General features: G+C 47.2%; 1 protein-coding gene across 1 annotated transcript in view; it reads left to right on the top strand.

Moving 5' to 3' along the window:
• KANSL1L (KAT8 regulatory NSL complex subunit 1 like) overlaps window positions 1-14,411 on the top strand; it is a 2,604,205-nt gene that overhangs the window by 1,666,850 nt on the left and 922,944 nt on the right. The gene's annotated exons all lie outside the window — the stretch shown is intronic.

The following is a 14,411-nucleotide window of genomic DNA, read 5'->3' as shown; positions in this document are numbered from 1 at the left end:
AAAGGTGCTATTTTATTGAGCAGTCTTCTTTCTTATGCAAGAGAAATGAATTGCCACAATTGCAATACTTATCATGAAGTAAAGTGCGTACAGTAAAAGGAGTATTCTAAAATAATACTGTAAAAGCATTGATATGGTTTCTTAGCCATATGATACTTTAAAACGGATAAAATATTTACATACATAAAAAGATTGACTAACGAACTCAACTGGTGCTTCTAAGATACGCCTACCCCGGTGTACCTGACCTAAGCCTAATACATGGGAAGGAGTAAGTAAGTTGCAGTTTTAAGTTAGTTAAGTTGGGAACACCGGAGCTGGATTTCTCGGCGTGAGAAAAGGCAGCTTCTCCAGTGTGTCAAAGGGGAGGGGCGGCTTCCTTCTGCTGTCGCATCAGCTGGGCTTCGGATAAATAGATAGCCGCTCTGCTCCACACCACCATGTATTGCTTAAGGCAAGTGTTGGCATATTTATACCTGGAAGGTGCCGTGTTTGACGTAAGGTTGGACATAAGATGTCAATAAAAGATGTCACTAAGAACTGACTGTTCCTTTAGTGCTCGCAGGAGTTCAATGACAAATCAAAACAAAGACATGGGGAATTCCCAGGTTGCTGAAGGTTTGGTGTGTCGAAAGAACTTGTTGTGTTCTCTAGGAATCTAAGGAAGTAGCCTTGCCGTATTTGGGCTGCGTGGGCTATAACTGAATATAGGTAAGATTCTTACGCCTTCATAAGGACATGATTTATCATAACCACATAAGGGCATGAATCAGGAATATTTAATTAGGGTCCTAGATACATTCACAACAAGAGTCAATTACTGAGTTACACGATACAAAGGTTTTTCATTGTGTACTGGTTATACAGCAATTCATTTGGTAAAATATAAAGAGTGCAAGATAGGTATCAAGGTAACCTGTGTATTATCGAAATGGAAACAAGATATGGAGTTTAGAAATAGTGGTTATTTGCACATCTCTGAATTTCCTACCCAGATCTCTTGCAAACCTCAAAATGAGTCTAAAAAACAAATGTATCCACAATTGTGTGATGGAAAATTTTGGAACCTGAGGGGAGCCACGAACTTCCTTCCACCCAGCATTCCCCCAAGTCTCCCAAAAAAAAAATGATACCTCACTCATGTGGGTAGGCATAGGGCCTGCAACAGGATATGGCCCGAAACACTACATCAACACATCACATTTTTCCACTGAAAACTGAAACTTTTTTGCAATGTGCCTAGCTCGGGATTTTCGGCCCTAGCTCAGCAGGCATTTTCGGAAACGTACCAAACCTATACGTATTTTAAACTAGACACCTGGGGGACTCTAGGATGAGGTGACTTGTGTGGCTCTCCTCACATTTTGTATATCCAGAATCCCTTGAAAAAAATCTAAAAATGTGTCTAAAGAAACACACGTTCCTCATATTTCTGTGATGGAAAGTTCTGGAATCTGAGGTGAGCCAAAAACTTCCTTCCACCCAGCATTCTCCCAATGAAAATGATATCTCACTTGTGTGGCTAGGCCTAGTGCCCGGAACAGGAAATGGGCCAAAACACACTGTGCAAACATCACATTTTTCACCTGGAATCTGCCCCTTTTTATGCAAAGTGCCTAGCTGTGGATTTTGGGCCCTAGCTCAGCCGGCATCTAGGGAAACCTAGCATACCTGTACATTTAAAAAAAACTAGACACCTAGGGGAATCCATGATGGGCTGACATGCATGGCTCTCTCAACTTTTTCTGCCCAGAATCCCTTGCAAACCTCAAAATTGTTTAAAAAAACAAAATTTTCCCCTCACACTTGATGGCAAGTTCTGAAATATGCGAGGAGCCAAAACTTCCACCCATCCAGCATTTCCACAGGTCTCCTGATACAAATGGTACCTCACTTGTAGCTCTAGTGTCCACAACAGGAAATGGCCCAAAACGCGACGTGGACACATTTTTCCACTAAAAACTGCCCCTTTTTTTGCAGTGTACATTTTGGACACTAGCCAGCCTGCACCTGGGAAAACATAGCAAACCTGTACATTTTTTTTATCTAGATAGGCAGGGGAATCCAGGATGGGGTGACTAGTGTGGCTTTCACCAGGTTCTGTTACCCAGAATCCCTTGCAAACCTCAAAAACACATTTTCTGTACATTTCTGTGATGGCAAGTTATGGAATATGCGAGGAGCCACACACTTCCATCCACCCAGCATTCCCCCAAATCTCCAGATAAAAATAGTACTTCTCTTGGTTGGCTAGACCTAGTGCCCGTGACAGGAAATGACCCAAAACATAAGGTGGACATATCACATTTTTTACCTGGAAACTGCCCCTTTTTTAGCAACGTACCTAGCTGTGGATTTTGGATACTGGCACAGCCGGCATTTATGGAAACCTAGCACCCTTGCACATTTATGGAAACTAGATACCTAGGGAAATCCAGTATGGACTGACTTACGTGGTTGTCCATGTTTTTGTTTTACCCAGAATCCCTTGAAATCCCAATCCCAATAAAAATCAGGGCTATCAAAATCATAAAAATGTTACTAAATCTGCTGCTCTAGTAACTGCTTGACCTAACTATAATATACTTTTTTTTTTATTTCAATTTTTTATTAAGTAATGAAACCAACACGGTCAGTAAGTTACATTCATCTTGCGTCCGTTACAGCACCAGGAATACATCTAAAATGTATACATTACTCACATTTATAGCCACAGGAATAACAGTTTAGTCTACGTCTTCCGAGCCGGTCTGTGGGACATGGGGAGGCTCACATATGTTTCCCCTAAAGTCATTCCAGCTTGACCATACTTCTCTCTATTTGAGGGGGCACCCTCTTGCTGTATATATAGTCTTTTCTTGCAGCATGCACCAATCCATGTCGCTTTGCCAGTCTATCAGTTTCGGTGGATTGGGGGCTCCCCACAGTCTAGCAATGTTTCTCTTTGCCACCATCTGCCCAAGTGTCATCCAGATTTTCCCCTTTAGAGACAGGTCCGTGGGCTCCCAAATATTCAGAAGACATCTCTTAGCCTCCAGGCGGATCTCTACTTCCCACACCTCCCGCATACACTGCACCACTCGTCTCCAGTATCTTTGCACCTTCGGACAGTCCCATAGTGTATGGAAGAAGGTGCATGTCCCTCCACATCCCCTTCTGCATAGCCCTTCTCCTCCCCTCCCCATCGCTTGTAGCCTAGTACATGAGATATACACTCTGGGAAGAATTTTCAGGTGGATCAATCGCAATCGGGCCAAAATCGCCACCTCCCTAGGGGAGGCAAGAGCATACATCCATTCTTCCTCATCTATCTCTAGCCTGTCAGCGACCCATTTCTCTTTTAGGGGAAGGAGCGTGTCGGGGGGTTGTTGATTAACTTTTTGTATGTGAGAGAGATGGCGTGTTCTGTAATGTGTCTGTCCAATAATCTGTCTTCGAGTGGGGAGGTCTGAGGCAGTGTTGTCTCTGGTGGAATTGTTCGCCTGCAGGGAATGTCGCACTTGCATGTACCTGAAGTGTTCGGTATGAGCTAGGTGGTATGTTTCTTGCAAGTGGGCAAACATGTGGATTCCTTTAGGGCCCCAGATGTCTCTGATTTGTGAGAATCCTATCTGGTCCCAGTTACGGAACCCCTTGGTGTGCCCCAAGTTGCCAAGTTTTTCGGAGGCCCAGAGTGGAGTTGACATAGTAAGGACATCTGACCACCCTAGGTTCCGCTGAGCAATGTGCCATAACTGTACTGAGTGTTGCGTTGGTCCCGTGAGTTGGTGTTTACCCGGCTTGGAGTAGAGTGCGACCTCATAATTCCCCCCAGCAAGTAGCTATCTGTCCATCCCGTACCCGGGGTCGTTCCCGTCACTGTATGTCCCTTGATTGATCGCTGAGAGGTGGGCGGCCCAGTAATATTTGCGGATGTCAGGGAGGGCAATTCCACCGTCGTACCACCCCAATTTGAGTTTGCACAATGCGATTCTAGGTGCCCCTGCCCACAGGAGGTCACGCTGCGCCGTTTCAACTGCTGCAAAATACGAGTTAGGTACTAGGTCTGGGTAGTTCTGTAAAGCGTAGAGAAATCTTGGCAGCGCCATCATCTTAAAAAAGGCCGCTCGGCCCAGCAATGACAATGGAAGTTGCTGCCAGGATTTAGCGTCGCGTTGGAGCTGTTGTAGAGGTGGCAATAGATTTCTTTCGTACAGCAGAGTCTTGTCTGTAGAGACAAAGACTCCTAGATATTTGAAGCCGTCCTCCGCCATTGTTATGGGACAAGTGGCAGGGAGCCTCGGGGGGTCCCCGCGGAGTACATAAAGGTGGGATTTGCTCCAGTTTATCCGAAATCCGGAGTTTCGTCCGAAGCTCGTGAAGATATCAAGCGCCGCCATGATAGATCTACGCGGTTTGGAGAGGTACAGAAGGATATTGTTGGCGTATAGGGAGATCTTGTCCTCCCATCCTTCCGTCCATGCTATCCCTTTAAGGTAGACATCCTGCCTTATCCAGGCCGCGAGCGGTTCAAGGGAAAGCAGGAATAGGAGGGGAGAGAGAGGGCAGCCCTGTCTAGTCCCTCTCTCAAGGGTGAAGACCTCGGATGCCTTACCATTTACCACCACCTGGGCCAGCGGTTCAGTGTAAAGGAGACGGATCCAGGATATAAAATTCGTCCCAAAGCCCAATTTACGAAGTACCACAATCATGTAGGGCCACTCTAAGGTGTCGAATGCCATGGTGGCGTCAAGAGAGACCACCACCGCATCTTCTTGCAACCTATGTCGTTGTCCGAGTACCCCGTTAAGGCGTCGAATGTTAAGTGCGGTGTTGCGGTGGGGCATGAACCCTGATTGATCCGGATGGACCAGGGTAGGCAGGACTGATTAAAGCCAATTTGCCAGTGTTTTGGCCAAAATTTGGGGCTCCGCGTTGAGCAGCGAGATTGGTCTATATGAGGCACAGGACTCTCTAGGTTTCCCCTCTTTAGGTATTGCCACTATAGTTGCTAGGCGTTGGTCTCGTGGCAACAGTCCTGCCTCTTTACTTTTTTCGAACATGTGTTTTAGGTGGTTACTGAGGGCATCCGGCTTTAGCTTGTAGAGCTCTATTGGGAGGCCGTTGGGTCCTAGGGCTTTGCCCGGGCGGATGTCGACAATAGCGCGTTGAAGTTCAGTGACCTCGAGTGGGCTCTCAAGGGCTTCTCGGTCTTCCTCCGACAGGCAAGGCATTCGGATATCTGTAAGGAGGGCTACCGAGTCCTCCTCTGTGCGGTCAGACTCCCGGCTGTAAACCTGTTTATAGTGTTGTGCAAATTCGGCCACTATCTCCCGGGGTTCAGTTACAACAGTCCCTGAGGCCGTATGCATTTCTGGCACTGTTGTTTTTTTTCGAGCCATGCTATGAGTTTCCCAGCTTTGTCGCCCTGGTCATATAGCCTTCCCATCTTATGTCTGGCTACTGTTTGAGCTTCCTGCGTAACTAGTTCCCTATATTCTGTTGTTTTTAGCTGCAGTCTATGTTGTACGTCAGTTGCCCCCGTTTCACGTGCTTCCCTCTCTAGCACTGCCAGATCTGCTTCCACTGTGGCAACCTGCTTTTCTTTATCTTTTCGCTTACCTGCGATGGCCGACAACGCCTCCCCCGATCACGGTTTTAAAGGCCTCCCACAGGGTAACTGGGGAGTCCACCGACCCTACGTTATTGTCAAAGTATTGGGTAATTGACTTAGATAGCTTCCTCCTAGTCTCCTCATTCTTCAAGTGTCAAGCGCTTCTTGGTGTGACGCAGCCCTCACGCCGAGTCCCAAACGTTATTTGGGTAATAACCGGCGAGTGGTCAGATATGCCACGGGTTAGGTGCGTAGCTTCTCGTACCGTTGTGTCGTGTTGTAGTAGAGTGAGGATGTAGTAAAGGCGGGAGAATGAGCGATGTGGCCCGGAAAAGAAGGTGAAGTGAGTATACGCTCGGTGTAGCAGCCGCCAGATGTCTGTGAGCCCGAAAGCTTCCAGGAAGTCCGCCAGCCATTTCTGCCCTTGTGGTATGTCTCTGGGAGGATGTCTGTCCAGGGTCCCTGGCACTACAGCATTACAATCTCCTCCCATTACCAATTGACCATCAGGGAGGGAGAGTAGCAGTTTGCCCAGATCTGTGTATGCTTGGGTTTGGAGGCCAGGTGGGATGTATACAGAGAGCAGGTTCAGGTGGTAACCTTCCCATCTGCCGGACACTACTGCAAAGCGGCCCTGAGGGTCTGACTCGGTGTGATCTATGTGAAGGGGTATTGAGTGACGCAACAGGATCCCCACACCCCTGGAGCCTGAGGTGAAGCCGGAGAGAACTGCAAGGTTGTACCCCCACCTATTGAGGGCCTGATATGTGTTCCCCATGAGGTGTGGCTCTTGCAGCAGGACTGCGTCCAGCTGGTACCTTTTAATGAATCGCAGGACTATGGTGCGTTTGAGTCTGTCTCCTAGCCCGTTGACATTCCAGCTCAGAACTTTGAGGCTTTTTTCCCATCTCCTAGCCATACCCGTTGCTGTGTGACATGATTTGTTCCTGTATTCTGGTGCCCGGGTCGATTCTGACATTGCGAACTACACATGACCGTAAACCCTTCCCAACTCCCCTACCCTCCCAGCTGCCCCGCCAACATTTATGTTTAATACACACATTGATCATTACGACAGTTGTGGAACCCAAAGTTACCAAACTGTTCCCAACCCCCTCCCAGCCCTTCCCACCCACATCCCCAACACCCTGTGCACCATCCCCCCTCCCTGCCGCCCTGCGGGTTTAGAACTACCCACATCCCCAATTAGCAGAGTGCCTTTCGCCCCAGAGACACACCCCAAAGAGGAACCTACAACAATGAACAACCCACCCTCCCCTCAGATGGACCTTTCACTTGGAGCGTGCATCAGCCCGGCCCCACCCGCCGCCCGCGACCCCCCCAACCTCTATATGAGGTAGTTCAGAAGTCCAGCAACTCGGAATTCCCAGTGTCTACATTTGGTTATGATGTCAAATGGGTAACTAACCTCTTGGGTCAGAATCTTAAGAGTCAAAGGCAACCGATCAATGCATTAGAGTGACACTTATCAGCTCTGTGAGTCTCGCGAAGGTCGCCTTCGGGCGTCTCTCTGCTGTGTCTTTCAGCTCGGACTCACGGAGCGGCATCTCCAGGAGCGTTGACTTTGGCCATCTCGTTCAGATCTCCCGGCCGCTGAGGCCGGAGATGCGGTCTGAGTGTCTCTCCAGGACCCTCGCCCGTCACAGGCACCTCCTTGTCGATCCACTCCTGCACCTCCGACGGCGATGTGAAGAAGAAGGACTTTCCTCCCATGAGAACCTTGAGTTTGGCGGGGAAGAACATCATGTATTTGATACCTTTCTCTCGGAGTGCCCCTTTCACACCCGCAAAAGACCTCCTCTCGCGCTGGATCTGGAGGGTGAAGTCGGGAAAGAATCGAATTACGGCGTTCTGGTAGAGTAGATCCCCAGATTGTCTGGCCGCCTGCAGGACAGCGTCTCTGTCCCTGTAGTTGAGGATTTTAGCAATGATTGTCCTCGGTGGCGCTCCTGGTTTAGGTTTGGGGATGGGCGCCCGATGTGCGCGCTCGACTGTAAAGATTTTAGACAGACGTTTTGGCTTGAGGTGCTTAAGGATTAAATCATCAACGAACAACTCCATACTGGGCCCCTCGAGGTCCTCCGGAACTCCAACCAGGCGTACGTTACTTCTTCTGGCCCTCCTTTCCTGGTCATCCAGCCGTATCCTCATCTGACGGTGTTGATGGACTAAATCATTGACTCTCTTTTCCAGTTGCTTCGTAGACGCCTGCAGGTCCGCAATGTCTGTCTCATTAGCCTTTATCTTTTCCGACGTTTTATTAAGGTCAGTCCGGAGAAGGTTCACCTCTATGGCCATCTTGTCGATTTTAGTTTCAAGGGTGGTGCCCAGTGCCTGCATAGCCGTCATAATACTGGCCAGCGATGGTTCCTTTGGACTCAGTTGGCCACCCGCCGGCACCTTGGTCCGCGGCGTACCCCTCTGTACTGTGTATTTATCGAGATTATTCAACTGGGCGGACGTACCCTGCTTAGGCCTCGTGTTGAAGGTGGCGTTGAGAAGCAGACCCGTGGGTCGGGCGGTGATCCGTCGTCACAGAGGGCCCCTGGCAAGCAGTGCAATAGCAGGTAGAATGGAAGCACTCCGTGATCGCCCCTCTAGCTCCCCAGCCCTCCAACTGGGCCGACGGTCAGGAGAGGATCACCAGGGCGGACAGGATAGGTCCGTGGTACTAGGGAGTGCTTCAAAGTTCAGGCAGTGCGAGGCGATCGGCGCGGACACCGGGGGCTTTACTACCCAGCCACACGGCACCTCAGTGGACCACAGGCAGAGGCGGAACCATTACCTCGGCAGCAGAGTTAACACGATCGTCGGGCCGGGCTCCACAGTTTCCCAGTCACTCCACCAGGCCAGCGCGCCACTTTCACTATATCTCTGGCGCCGCCCCAGGCCTCCGCCACCTCCTCAGGCCCATGCGCCGCAGTCATAGGTCCGCTGGCACTTCACCGGGGGCCCCCCGACCCAGAATGTCCCCCCCTTACAGGGCGCCACATAGAGGATGCCGGGCGCGTCCCGGAGGGCGAAGGTCGTCCACGGGCAGACTGGCCGCAAGCTGGGGCCGCAGTTCATTACACGCTGCCCCCTCACATGGCTGGAGCGTCCAGCCCGGGGTCTCACCGGCTCCGATCCGAAGGTCTTCGGCCTATGCGACCTCCCCTCAGCGCGCGCCGTTCAGCAGAAGCCGGGCGCTCGCCGCTGGGCCAAGTTCGTCCCCACCAGGACTAGGACTCAAGCCGGGACCTAACGTTGCGCGGCACGCCGGCCGCGATGCAGGCACGTTCCGGGGCCTCTCCCGGGCCGCTCCGTCAAAGGCCGTATCTCAGCGCCGGTAAGACGTAGAGGAGCCGGAAGCAGACCGCTGTGCGCGGCGGGGTTAGGGGAACTCGGGGACACTGGTCATCCGCGGGAAGCAGCGGATTATGTACGGCTGGATTGAGGCTGAGGGCTCGGACCGGCGGAGCTTCGGGATCAGGCGGCCATTACAGCCGGTGCCAAGCCACGCCCCTAACTGTAATATACTTGAACTATTAACTGGTCTCAAATCCTAGGCACGTATTTTGTCTTATGGTGCTGCCTTTTTCTTTATTATCACATAAGAAAACACCTTCAAATATGCAAGTTCACTTTTTCTGCTGTACAAAAAAACTCATTTTATTTATTAGACTAAATGTTTGCTCCATATATAACAAGACTCAATATATAGGGTATCCTTGATCCCTGGCTTACCTCTTAGTTCACTGATAGCATTGTCATCTGGGCAGGAGCAGTAATAATTCCCAGTTTAGTGCACTGTCATTTACAGATGTGTTTCAGAAAAAATATTTAAAATGTGCACATCACCATCTAAAGTGTTTTAATTTATTTTTATCCTATAAGAATATTTTTTCACCTCAGAATTAAAAAAATTGGACTTCATAACTAGTGAAATATATTTGAAGTGTTTGAACAGTTCACTTAGCTATTTCAGTGTTTTATTAGAAAAAAACCTTCTTACAGCCTTTCATTTAACATGCATTGCTCAGTTCAATTATCATACCGTTCACTTTACAAAATACATTAACTCTAGTCACAGAAAGAAAGCTAAATGTAGTACGGCAAATGTGAGAAGATAAGATCTTGCAGAGACAGAGGTCAAAAGTCAGATTGTCTTCCTACATTTACTTTTTGTTTTGTGACTGAAGTTAGAAGATTTTCAACTTGTTGGATAGGGCAAGTAGTCCCTAAAAATAGCTTGTCCTGAATAAATCTTGCTGGACAATGTGAGTGGGCGAGTGGTTTTTTCGTGCTCTGAAAATGGTACCTCACTTGTGAGGGTAGGCCTACTACCTGTAGCAGGAAGAGGCCCAAAATACAATGTGGATCCATCATATTTGTATACTGAAAACTGGCCGTTTTTTTGCAATGTGAGTAGCTGTAGATTTTGGACCCAAACTCAGCTGACACCTAGGGAATCCTAGCAAACCTGTGCATTTGTAAAAACTAGACACCCAGGGAAATCCAGGATGGGGTACCTTGCGTGGCTCTCACCGGGTTCTGTTATCCAGAATCTCAAAATTTGTCTTAAAAAACACATTTTCCTCATATTTTTGTGATGGAAAGTTCTGGAATCTGAGGGGAGCCACAAACGTCCACCTCACCTGTTTATCTAAGCCTAAACCAATTTTAGGCTGTAGATTAGCCGCCCTCTGGGGAAACCTGCAAAACGAACAATTGATGGACACAATGTATACATTTACCCTAGTACAGAGATCTGGGCCTAAATTCATTGTTTTTTTACTCACCATGCCATTCCAGTTTGGACCCTGCCATATGCAAATCAGTCCTGAACCTGCGCCCAATGGGAACTGTCCAGCTGAACTGCCAGGCCAGGTCCTCCCTGGACTTGAAACAAGCATCCTGGGACCGGTTTAGGGCTTTCAGCCCTCATCAGCTAGGATAGCTTGACTCCAGTGGCTTGGAGAGCACGGGACCCACGTCTGGACATACCTGTCCCACTTGGGGTGACAAATATAACAAGCATTGGCATAGCCAATAGGTCTCGCATTTGGGAACTTATAAGTTTTTAGCCATGCAACAGTTGGTGTTGTTGCACTAAGAATATTGTGCTGCAGAACTAAGTATTTATAAGGTCCAAAAAGTGAGACCTATTGGCTATGCCAATTCTTGTTTGGGGAGTTGTCAAAGTGGCATTTATCATCCATTTAAAAGCCATCAAGCTGATAAGGTCCGTAAATCGGCTGCCACTTGTCATTTTTACCTTTGTCTGGTGTTGAAACTTTTGTGTCACTTGTGTATATATCACAGGCATAAGGTAGTTTGATTTACGTTTATTTTCATTGCTCTCCAATTCACAATAATAACGTTTCTCTGCGTCTTTTGTTTTTCCCTCCTTTCCATTTTAGCTGATCACCTTTTTTGTTGGTGAAGAATTGCTTTTATTTAAGTGCATTGCAGTGCCTAATTCTATTGCTGTATACTGCATTCTGGTACATACGAAAATGTGTGATCTTTTGTTCAAACATTGTCCAAATACAAACAAATCAATATATTAGAAAAAATAACTATTCGATTCTCACTCAAACGAGAACAAGACTGAGGACTGTATAAAAATATTTCTCACAGAGTTTTCCAGCCTCTTCCAGTTTAACAAAACAGCAGATATATATTCCCCCTGCTTAAGAATGGACTTAATGTTAACTTCAGTCTGCAGAGAATATTAGGGCTTTCTCTCCATTTTTTTGGCTTTAAAAGCCAAAGAAGCGGAGATAAAAATATCGCCCTATCAACAACAGGGTGCTAACATGCAAAATCGCATGTTATTCACCCTTTTTCACTGCGCTTCCCTTTGCATCTCTAATGAGATGCAAAGTGGGCATTCCAGAGCAAAATAATAGGAGAAATGTCGCAAAGCGACATTTCTCCTATTATCAAGCTTCACGCTAACCCTGACAAAAAAAGCAGCGCTAACCACGGTTAACACTGCTTTTTTACGTCTGCTCATTTTCAGATTTAGCCATGTAATCCAATCGGAGGTGGATTACATGGCTAAGTCCACCATGGGCTATCAACAAGGATATCCCTATCCTTGTAGTGTTATCGCTGCATTACCAGCGATAACCTCCCAAAATGCTGCTATCGCTGGATTTTTTATCGCCTAGGCGGTTAGCGTTGTTAATAACGCGATAACCAGGCGTTTTTATCCAACGATAGGGGGCGTTAAAAAAATGAACGCTAAGCGCCCTTAGCGTTAATTTTCCCTGTTCCTTGTTAATATGCCCCATTGTTTTGCCCTTTCTATGTGCCGAATACCTCCATAACACTGTGGTAGATTGATTAGCTTAATTACACCTTGATGACTCCGAGCAAATTGCTTTTCGACAACATGTTTTTCTGAATTATCTAAAATGACTGTCAGAAGAGCTTAGGAGAAGGAATATTTTATGACAACGCATTCAGGGAAATAAAATAATTAAGGATTTTTGCATTTGTAAAAGAACCCTCTTTAAAAAAAAAATACATCACCTAGAACTTTCTGCTTTTCAGGAAGTTGAGAGTTACGACGTGTTGAACATGATCAAACAGAAGGAACCGACCACATCGCTGGTTTTACTCGGTCGCCTGATCTACCGGCCCGGGCCTCATCACAAGTCATTCTTCCCCTCGTAATGGCATCCACATTTAAGCTATCACCTGTCACAGCGCGAGCGCCAATTTATGAATCAGCATGGCGAAAGCAGATCACAGTCACGCGCAGGTGCGCAAAGTGTTCTGGGAAGGCTTAATGGAGGAAAGTCAGAAAGGTTAAGTAGTACTGACAGAAATATAATACCCACAAGATAGGCCTCACTTCCTCGTCTTGACACTAGGTTTGGTTGCTGTTCGGGGAACTGCTTCCACATAGCTTGAGCGAACTGAAAAGGCCAACCATGTCCAATTAAATCCCTTATTGGCAACGAAGCAATCTAATTAACAGTGAAAGATCAGATATTCCTAATAAAGTCAAGGCTTCCTCGGGGCGCCCTTGTGGGGAAGGCGGTGTTAGTGTGCAGCAAACACAGAGCACTTTCTACCAGGAAGGTTACGATTAAGTTACAGGGTAAGCAGATGCTACTGTAAGTCATGCATCACTGTTTTAATAGAGTATATCTGTCTACAAGCCTGCAGCTGTCGCAAGCAGTTAAGGCTACCCATATTTGCATCAAAGATGATGTTTGGCATGGAGTGATGTTTGACATGGAGTGTTTTTTATTTAAAAATAACAGACTAAGGTGGGTATTTAGACCAGTGTGCAAATGGAACAAGCATTTGCAAAGCAACAAAACAGGTCTCTCAATCTTCAGAGTAAGAGCTACTGGTGTTTTAAATGACACTGCCGCTCATAAGTTTTTGCGGAGCCTGCATTTGTTTTTTTTTTGTTTTTCTTTTTAAATGTTTCTTACGTGTATTGCATTTTACACAGCTGTTTGTCCACAACCCTGAGGCCGGCAGCGTGACATCTATGCAGTTGTATCAACCAGTACAGGGATCTTACGCCTACAACCCAACGTGCCAGCAGCGATGTGTATTCCATGTGTCATATATTCAATCAAAATTAAACACACTATCCAAAGTATTCCAGTTACTGAAATGTATATAACATAGTAATATCAATTTAGGATCAACTCCCCCCTTTATTCCCCCCCTGCCTTAATCAAATTATCGCTGCACCAATCTGCAGTCTCTTCCCGGATCTCACCCCCTGGCAAATCACTTCGTTCACTCTCACCTCTGCCTCTCCCTTCCTGTAATCTCCTATATGTCTCTTTACCACATAGATGTTGGTGTGTGCAGCTGTTCCATAGCAACCCTAGTCATTTCCAATATCCTGATCCGCACGAAGGTCCGACCCAACTGAGTCCAACCAGTTCACAAAAGGTTCCCAGATATCAGTAGATCTGGACCTGCTTGGTATTAGTTCCCAGTAATGGGATAGCTGGTCTTTGTAGTACACCACAGTGTTAAGCCATGCAGCCACCGCAGGGGGGGCGTTTTTTCTTCCAATGCATCGCTACTTGGCTTTTAGCTAATAATAACAGCATGGCCGTAAGTTTGCGTATATTCTTTGGGACATTAAGTATGAACCCCAGTAGAGCTGTCACTGGATTGGCTTGCATCTGGTTGTTAGTGATCTGTCCAATGATTCTAAACACTTAAGCCCAGTATCCCTCTATCATTCCACATTCCCATGATAAATGTGAGAATGTGGCGTTTTGTGCTCCGTACCTCCAACATCTGGAATCTGGGTGTATGCCCATGCGGTGCAATTGTAACAGTGTTCATGCAGTCTGTGTAAGAAGTTAAAATGAATAAGACGAAGTGTATAGCTTGGTGGAAGATTTTCTAATTGCAACAGCAGTACTGCCACTGTTTGTCCGTAATGTCAATGTGGAGGTCCCCTTCCCATTCTGTCTTGGACGTGGGCTTCACTATAGGCAATTCCCCTTGTGTGATACTGTAAATGCGTGTGATCAGTTTGCGAGGTGAAGGGTTTGATAGAACGTTTTCTAGCGCTGGCAGCATAGGAGGTTCCTGCGGGAACAACTTGTATCTAGCTGTACAAGCAGCTCTGATCTGGTAGTACAGTAACATGTCCGATGCCGTTGGTTCCTGCATGGGACATATCTGCTGCAGTGTCATGAACTTCCCATCTGGGTACATGTCTCCTCCTTTCAATAATGCATTTACCTGTGCCCGCAGTGTGACTGGCTTCTCCTTTAATGGAGATAGGAGTGGATTTCCTCCTAATGGCATGGAAGGA

The sequence above is a fragment of the Lissotriton vulgaris genome, chromosome 2_1 (genome assembly GCF_964263255.1).
Source record: "Lissotriton vulgaris chromosome 2_1, aLisVul1.2, whole genome shotgun sequence".
Taxonomy (NCBI): domain Eukaryota; kingdom Metazoa; phylum Chordata; class Amphibia; order Caudata; family Salamandridae; genus Lissotriton; species Lissotriton vulgaris.
This window is presented reverse-complemented; position numbering and strand designations above follow the sequence as displayed.